General features: G+C 37.0%; 1 pseudogene; it reads left to right on the top strand.

The window, feature by feature from the left end:
• Positions 1 to 9647: 9647 nt before the first annotated feature.
• On the top strand, positions 9648 to 9762 carry LOC112821350 (U4 spliceosomal RNA; annotated as a pseudogene).
• The last annotated feature ends 211 nt before the right edge of the window (positions 9763 to 9973 follow it).

Here is a 9973-nt window from a genome sequence, read left to right as displayed (position 1 = left end):
CTCCGCGGCTCTATCACTTGCCAGAAGCGGCCGACGGAGGCCCCCTCCCCCGCCGTCTATCTCCCCCAATATCGCCTCGGATTCACTTCTCTGCACGTCCTACCTTCCAGAAAATGGTCGCTTTTCTGTTCAGAGAGTTGTTGCTATTCTTTTCTTCGATCTCCTGTTGAGTTCGTAAGTGTTCAGAATGGTTTGATCCCTACTCAGCTGAATTCCTGAGACCAGACGAAATCCAGGTCTCCTACTCTTCTGCCATCTTGCCCCTTGGCTCATTTTTTAATCAAGTTGCTTATTTTGTTGTTTTTGAGTTTGGTGTTTCTCTACATATTCTGAGTATTATAAAATATATACTATATTATTGTTGCTATTATAATTATAATATATTATACACAATATCATTATTGTATCATTATATATGTGTATAATACATATAATAATATCCAGAATATATATATGTAAAATTATATCATGTATTCTGGATATTCTCTGAACAGATGCATGATTTGCAAATATTTTCACCTACTCTATGGGTTGCCATTTCACTGTTAGTAGTGTCTTTTGATTCAAATTTTTAAATTTTCATCGAGTCTCATTTATTTACTTTTTGTTTTGTTGTCTGTGCCTTTGATGTCATATCTAAGAAATCACTGTCAAACCCATTGTCATGATTTTGTCCCCCTGCTTCTTTTAATACAAGTTTTATTTTTTAAGGTCTTACATTTAGATCTCTGATGCACTTTGAAATTTTTGTATATGGCATTAGGTAAGGGTCCAACTTGATTCTTTTGCCTGTGGATATCTGTTTATTCCAATACCATTTGTTGAAAAGTCTATCCTTTCTCTGTTGCAAGGTCTTAGCACTCTTGTCAAAAATCATTTTACCACATTTATGAGGGTTTAATTTTGGGCTCTCTATTCTATTCCATTGGTTCATATGTCTGTCTTTATGTCAATATCACATTGTTTTGATTATTTTAGCTTTGTAGTAAGCTTTTAAGTCAGAAAGTGTGAGTCCTCTAGCTTTGCTCTTTTTCAAGATCATTTTGTCTATTCAGGGCTCTTTTCTGCATTTATCACTGGGATTTTGATAGGGATTGCACTGAATTTGTAGATCACTTTAGGTACTATTAACATCTTAACAATATTAAGTCTGCCAATCCATGAACACGGGATGTGTTTTCATTTATTTATGTTTTTCTCACTTTGCAGATCTCTTCTCTCCCATATTCTTCTCTGAACCGTAGCTGCCTTAGTCTCCCTACACTCTCAGCTCTATCTCCTTAACTCAGGGAGTCTACCAGGCTCTCCCTCAGTTTCTCATTCCTGTACCACAGTCTGGAAAGTCTCTCAAGACAGTAATCTAGGCAATTGTCAGGCTCACTTTGTGTATTTCTCATTGCTCAGTGATTATTGAACTTTTTGCCTGTTATCCAGTCTCTTGAAAATCATTGCATACTATATTTCCTATATTTTGATTGCTTAAGGTGGATAGGTAAATCTAGTCTCTGATACTCCATCATGTTCAGAAACAGGAGTCTTAAATCAAGGTTCCTTCCCAGCTATAAGCAAACTCAGGGATTAACTCTTTCTTGGATGTTAGCAAATCCATCCTGCCTTGGTATCTCTCTGATACCCTCAATTAGATTTTTTAAAAATATTTTTTCCACTATTTCTATGCTCTAAGGAATTTTGGTCTAAAATGAACTAGTCTACCATTGCTGGAAGCAAAATTTCTACTATGCAATTAATTTTTTATCTTGATAATATATCTTGCTATCTACTGAATTCTTGGTATATTCTCTAAGACTACTTATTGACCTTTCCAGCCATGGCTGGAGCAATTCAACAGACATTCCTTAAATAACATCTGTGTATAAGGCATTATAGGAAGCAATGTGAGGGTTACAAAATGTGGGAAGACTTGGTCCCTATTTGTGTAGATTTTTATGGGATAATTCCAAAAAAAATCATAATTAATTGGGGTATAGATATAAATGTAACAACACTATGTATACTAATAATGTTAAAAGCCACTTAAATGCCTAAAATATATAAAGGCAAAATATTTGTAAAAGTGCTTGCACCTTGGTTGTCAAAGCAAACTTTTGCTATTTGTAGGTATTAATAGAGTCACCAGTAAATCAAAATCAAATTTCTTCCCTAAGCTGAATTTCCTAGAGCAAAATTAAAGACTTATAAGATGCAAATAATCTTATAAGGTGTAGGCTTCACTTTTCCTACTAATTAACTTATTTATATAACATAAAAATGTTGAATGCCTCCAATGTTGTTTTAGGCCCTAAGGTAACAAAGATCACTGAGACAAAATAAAATACACAAACGTGGAATAAATTGATGCACAAACATATTCAGTAATTAGTACTAAAAATAAAACTTTAAATGGAAAACAAAATGAAATTTTCCTAATGTTATTTCAGCTTCATTGATATAAATTAACATTCATCCAATCATTTGTGAACTCACACAAATGTGTACATACATGCATATATACAAACAGATACACACAAATATGTTAATTTAGAGTTAAACAGGAGAACAAATAGAAGTCACAAAAGGAATTGGTTATTGGAGCTCTCAATGTCACAGGAGATACTGAAGTAAATATCTATGGAGGCTTAGTAGTGCTTAGTTAAGGGATTTTTTAGTTTTTTTTTTTTAATTTAATTTTATTATGTTATGTTAATCACCATACATTACATCATTAGTTTTTGAGGTAGTGTTCCATGATTCATTGTTTGCATATAATACCCAGTGCTCCATTCAATACGTGCCCTCTTTAAGGTTTTTTTTTTCTTTTTTCTTTTTTTTTTAGTAAATCAAAATTACAGACTTTTATCTTAGAACTATTTCAATTATTATTTTTTTAAATATTTTATTTATTTATTTGAGAGAGAGAGAGAGCCAGAGAGAGCAAAAGCAGGGGGAGCAGCAGAGGCAGAGGGAGAAGCAGGCTCCCAGATGAGCAGGGACTCTGACATGGGACTCTATCCTAGGACCCTGGGATCATGATCTGAGCTGAAGGCAGACGCTTAACCAACTGAGCCCACCCAGGCACTCCCAGTTATTTTTTAAAACAAGTGAAAAGAAATACAAATGAATTTGATGGGACTCTCAAAAAATAACCTTTTGACACTGCTTAATGAGTTTGAGAGCTAAGAATTTGTCCCTTTACAGACAACTCTTACACCACTACAATAGGCACTTCACTGGCTGAAAATCAGTCAATGGCTAGTCAGTTATAAACCTCCCACCATCCAAATGTTGCACATAGGGAAAGTGCATCAAAACCCACTGAGAACCCAAACCACTGAAGCTATGAAGCCCCTGATGGTTCAAATTTCAGTCAGGATACAGTTGGGATTGCAGAATATTTTCTTAAACAAGTCATTGTGATTAATTCAGAGGCTAGGAATATAGTTTGCAAGGAACTTTTAGTTGTCTTTGATAAATCAGATTGAGAAAGGTCAAGAAAATAATCAGGTCAAAGCTCTCTGCTCCCAATTTTCCAGTAACATGATAATAGTTCTTTATTCATATATATTTATCCCAAACTGCTCTGCACAGAGTTTTCCTTGCAATTATGACTTAAGAGTTGATAAAAATGGTGACTTGTCTTTCAAAACCATTTTGGGTAATAAATTTATGAGAACATTCTTCTTGTAAGAAGAAGATTATTCAGTTATAGACTTTAATTTCAAATTGTACATTGTATCAAAGAATGCAAGCTTCTTAATTAGCCATGCTTTTGTGATAAATACTACTTCATGTTATACTTATATCCCATCCTTCCAGTCTACTCTTAAATCTTAGAAAAATAAATACAGTGGCCTTAGTGGGTTCAGACTTTTCCCTAAGTACATACAGAAAAATAGCAATCTTTCTATATATAGATAAATAAATAGATAGATATAGAAATAAATACATACCTATATACATGTAACATGGATATATAGCTATATGGCTACATGCCTATGTATATGAGTATTTGTATGGAGAGATCTTTCCTCACCACATCAATTATGAAGCCAGATAAAGTGTGACAAGGAATTCATAATGTTCAGACATTCATTTAAACACATTTTTCATTCCTAAACACTGCCTCAACTTCCAAACGTAAATAAGGAAACATGAACTATTCATATCATCTCTCCAGATGTTTTGTATTTTGAGACTGCATATCACAGCTGGACCAGTGATCTCTGATTCCTGGGAAACAGAGAAGTCTGTAGCTCAACTTTAACACAGAGGGCTCTCTGGCTGTGAGGTGGAAGCAGGTGGACTCCATGTTCTGCATTTTTTATCCACAGAACAAAATTTTTCATCAAGCAGGAGCTTCAGGGATAAAAATGCCACAGCTATTATTTCTTGAAATGCATTAAAAAAATCTTAAGGAGACAGTTTAGATTTCTGATATTACCTTTTTATATCTTGGGCTAAATACTGATCAAAAATGTATATATAAAAGCCATGAAAATAATATTTGGTTTCTAAGACCTAGATGTAGTCAAGATATTAGTGGGCCTCACAAAATTAGCCTTTGAGGTAAAAAAAAAAAAAAATGCCAAAACATTAATGACCCATTGAATAAGAATAACTTAATTTTTTGATTAGCAAAGGTTTTAACTTCATGTAAGGAGTTTAAATACTCTTTTGGGAAAAGATTTGCCACTTAAAGTTCTTGGGACAGTGGCTAAGTTCCCAAAGAAACTTTCAAATAAACAAAGATAATCATGAAATTGTCCTCACAATAAAATGGTGAAGAATTTAATATTGGGGGTGGGGAGGGATATCTCCTATTCCAGATGATCCAGAAAGATCGGGCACTTGGAGGAAGGGTGAAAGATGGGAGGAAAATCTCATTGGGCCATTCGGTAAAAGAAGGACTAGAAGCATTCTTTTCCCAGTATGACAATGTATCAAAATCTCTCAGGTACCTGATCAAAATGCAGGTTTTCAACTTATCCCAGACCTACTGGATCAAAATCTCAAGACATGAAGCTTCTTAATCTTCATTTTCAACAAAATTCACAGGTGATTATTATACATTAAAAAGAAGTTAGAAAACCACTGCAACCAGAAAAACAGAGATATGGGAGGAGCAAGATGGCAGAGGAGAGGAGACCTAAATTTCACCTAATCCCAGGAATTCAGCTAGATAGTTATCAAACCATTCTGAACACCTACTAACTCAACAGGAGATCGAAGAAAAGAATAGCAGCAACTCTGAACAGAAAAGCGACGACTTTCTGGAAGGTAGGACGTCTGGAGAAGTGAATCCAAGGCTATATCCGGGAAGACAGACCTCGGGGAGGAAGCCTCCATCAGCCGCTACCGGCAAGTGATAGAGCAGTGGAGCACAAAATGGGAACTTGTAGAAGTCGGCTCTGCTGAGGGACGTCGCTCCAGTGGCTAAGCAGGGGGTGGAACCCTCATTGGGAGAGTGTGGTCTCAGGACCCTCAGGGTCACAGGAAGACCGGGGTGCCTGAGTGTGGCAGAGCTCCCAGGTATTGGAGCAGGGAAGCTGGCTGCAAAGACAGAGCTGAGGAGTGGGCTCTCAGCTCAGGGTTGCTATAAACCATGATCCGTGGCACAGTTGGGCCACTGCTCTTCCAGCAGGGACCCAGAAAGCAGCAGATCCAGGGAGACTCCCCTTCTTCCCGCGGGGGAGTGGCACAGGAGCGCACCACAGGAATCTGCTGGGTTTGGAGACTCCACACGGGCTCTGGTGCCAGAGATAGAAATGCTTGGTCATAGGCCAGGTGAGCACAGAGTGCGGCTGGAGACCGGGGAGACAGGAGTGATTGACTGCCTCTCTGGGGGCTCACTGAGGAGTGGAGCCCCAAGCTCTCAGCTCCTCCAGAATGGAGATTGGGAGGCCGCCATTTTCACTCCGATCCTCCAAAGCTGAATGGAAAGCTTGCAGGGAACAAAAGCTCCTGAGAACAAACCCGAGCAGATTACTTAGCTCCGCCTCTGGCAAAAACATTTGAGAACCACCACAACAGGCCACTCCCCCAGCAGATCAGCAAGAACAGCAAGACAAGACCAAGTTTAACAATCAATGAGAACGGCAGAACATCAGCATTAGGGGAATACAGCACATAGAATTCATGGCATTTTTCCCCCTGATTCTTTAGTCTTTCAAAGTTAATTTTTTTTAATTTCTTTTTTCTTTTTCTATTTTTTTTAATTTTTCTTTTTCCCCTTTTCAACCAACATCTTATCAATCCCTTTTTTTTTATAATCTTTTTTATTTTTCATTTTTAGAGTCATATCTATCCCTTCATTGTACTTAACCTTATTTTTGGTATGTATATATATAAATTGTTCTCTGTTTAAATTTTGGGATACAGTTTCTTCTAACAGAACAAAATATACCCTAAATCTCTAGTGTATGGCTTTGTTCTAGTCTCCTGCCTGGTCACATTCTCTCCCCTTTTATTTTAATTTCTCTTTCTTTTTTCAACCAACTTCTTATCTTATTAATTCCTTTTATAAAATCTTTTATAATTTTCACCTTTACAGTCATATTCTATCCTTCATCATGTTTACTCTTATTTTTGTACATACATAAGTTTTTCTTTCTTTAAAATTTTGGGAGGCAGTTTCTTCTAACAGACCAAAATATGCCCAAAATCTAGTGTGTGGCACTGATCTATTCACCAGCCTGATCATATTTGATCATATTCTTTTTTTTTCTTTCTTTTCTTTCTTTCCCTTTCTTTCCCCCCAGTTTCAAGTCTCTTCTGATTTGTTTAGTGTATATTTTTCTGGAGTCATTGTTACCCTCTTAGCATTTTTTGTTCTCATTCATCTGTTCTCCTCTGCACAAAACGGCAAACAGAAAACCTCACCTCAAAAAAAAGAACAAGAGGCAGTACCTACTGCCAGAGACCTAATCAATACGGACATTAGTAAAATGTCAGAACTAGAGTTCAGAATGACGATTACAAAGATACTAGCTGGGCTTGAAAAAAGCATGGAAGATACTAGAGAAACCCTTTCTGGAGAAATAAAAGAACTAAAATCTAACCAAGTTGAAATCAAAAAGGCTATTAATGAGGTGCAATCAAAAATGGGGGCGCTAACTGCTAGGATAAATGAGGCAGAAGAGAGAATCAGTGATATAGAAGACCAAATGATGGAGAATAAAGAAGCTGAGAAAAAGAGAGATAAACAACTACTGGATGACGAGGGCAGAATTCGAGAGTTAAGTGATACCATAAGATGAAACAATATTAGAATAATTGGGATCCCAGAAGAAGAAGAAAGAGAGAGAGGGGCAAAAGGTATACTGGAGCAAGTTATAGCAGAGAACTTCCCTAATTTGGGGAAAGAAACAGGCATCAAAATCCAGTAGGCACAGAGAACCCCCCCTCAAAATCAATAAAAATAGGTCAACATGCTGACATGTAATAGTAAAACTTATGAGTCTCAGAGACAAAGAGAAAATCCTGAAAGCACCTCAGGACAAGAGGTCCGTAACCTACAATGGTAGAAACATTAGATTGGTAACAGACCTATCCACAGAGACCTGGCAGGCCAGAAAAGACTGGCATCATATCTTGAAAGCATTAACGAGAAAATTATGCAGCCAAGAATACTATATCCAGCTAGGCTGTCACTGAAAATAGGAGAGATAAAAAGCTTCCAGGACAAACAAAAACTAAAGGAATTTGCAAACACATACCAGCCCTACAAGAAATATTGAAAGGGGTCCTCTAAGCAAAGAGAGAGCCTAAAAGTAACATAGACCAGAAAGGAACACAGGCAATATACAGTAACAGTCACCTTACAGGGAATACAAAGGCACTAAATTCATATCTTCCAATAGTTACCCTGAATGTAAATGGACTAAATGCCCCAATCTGATACAGGGTATCAGACTGGATAAAAAAAAAAGACCATTGATATTCTGTCTGCAAGAGACTCATTTTAGACCCAAAGACACCTCCAGAATGAAAGTGAGGGGGTGGAAAACCATTTACCATGCTAATGGACACCAAAAGAAAACTGGGGTGGCAATTCTTATATCAGACAAATTAGATTTTAAACCAAAGACTGTAATAAGAGATGAGGAAGGACACTATATCCTACTTAAAGGGTCTATCCAAAAAGAAGATCTAACAATTGTAAATATCTATGCCCCTAATATGGGAGTAGCCAATTATATAAGGCAATTAATAACAAAATCAAAAAACACATCGACAACAATACAATAATAGTAGGGGACTTTAACACCCCCAACTGAAATGGACAGATCATCTAAGCAAAAGGTCAACCGGGAAATAAAGACTTTAAATGACACACTGGACCAAATGGACTTCACAGACATATTCAGAACATTCCATCCCAAAGCAACAGAATACACATTCTTCTCTAGTGCCCATGGAACATTCTCCAGAATAGATCACATCTTAGGTCAGAAATCAGGTCTCAACCGGAACCTAAAGATTGGGATCATTCCCTGCATATTTTCAGACCACAATGCTTTGAAACTAGAACTCAATCACAAGAGGAAAGTCAGAAAGAACTCAAATACATGGAGGCTAAAGAGCATCCTACTAAAGAATGAATGGGTCAACCAGGAAATTAAAGAAGAATTAAAAAAATTCATGGAAACAATGAAAATGAAAACACAACTGTTCAAAATCTTTGGGACGCAGCAAAGGCGGCCCTAAGAGGAAAGTATATAACAATACAAGCCTTTCTCAAGAAACAAGAAACGTCTCAAATACACAACCTAACCCTACCCCTAAAGGAGCTAAAGAAAAAACAGCAAATAAAGCCTAAACCCAGCAGGAGAAGAGAAATAATAAAGATCAGAGCAGAAATCAATGAAATAGAAACCAAAAGAACAGGAGAACAGATCAACAAAACTTGGAGCTGGTTCTTTGAAAGCATTAACAAGATTGATAAACCCCTGGCCAGACTTATCAAAAAGAAAAGAGAAAGGACCCAAATCAACAAAATCATGAATGAAAGAGGAGAGATCACAACCAACACCAAAGAAATACAAACAATTATAAGAACATATTATGAGCAACTCTATGCCAGCAAATTAGATAACCTGGAAAAATGGATGCATTCCTAGAGATGTATCAACTACCAAAACTGAACCAGGAAGAAATAGAAAACCTGAACAGACCTATAACCACTAAGGAATTTGAAGCAGTCATCAAAATCTCCCAACAAACAAAAGCCCAGGGCCAGATGGCTTCCCAGGGGAATTCTACCAAACATTTAAAGAAGAATTAATACCTATCCTTCTGAAACTGTTCCAAAAGAGAAAGGGAAGGAAAAGTTCCAGACTTATTTTATGAGGCCACCATTACCTTGATCCCAAAATCAGATGAAGACCCCATCAAAAAGGAGAATTACAGACCAATATCCTTGATGAACATGGATGCAAAAATTCTCACCAAAATACTAGCCAATAGGATCCAACAATACATTAAAAGGATTATTCACCATGACCACGTGGGATTTATCCCTGGGCTGGAAGGCTGGTTCAACAACTGCAAATCAATCAATGCGATTCAATACACTAATAAAAGAAAGAACAAGAATCGTATGATTCTCTCAATAGATGCAGAAAAAGCATTTGACAAAGTACAGCATCCTAAGCTTTGCGCAGTGGCAGTATTGTAGCCAATGAGGTTTATCCGAGGCACGATTTTTGCTAAATGAAAACTTTTCCCAAAGTACTGCATCCTTTCTTGATTAAAACTCTTCAGAGTGTAGGGATAGAGGGTACATACCTCAATATCATAAAATTTATCTATGAAAAACCCACAGCGAATATCATTCTCAATGGGGAAAAACTGAGAGCTTTCCCCCTAATGTCAGGAACATGGCCGGGACGTCCACTATCACCACTGCTATTCAACATAGTATTAGAAGTCTTAGCCACAGCAATCAGACAACAAAAAGAAATCAAAGGCATCTGAA

This window comes from Callorhinus ursinus, unplaced genomic scaffold (genome assembly GCF_003265705.2).
Source record: "Callorhinus ursinus isolate GAN/ISIS: 27379988/994484 unplaced genomic scaffold, GSC_fseal_2.0 scaffold10, whole genome shotgun sequence".
NCBI lineage: Eukaryota > Metazoa > Chordata > Mammalia > Carnivora > Otariidae > Callorhinus > Callorhinus ursinus.
Note: the sequence above shows the minus strand (reverse complement) of the source record. Positions and strands in the feature narration are given on the sequence as shown.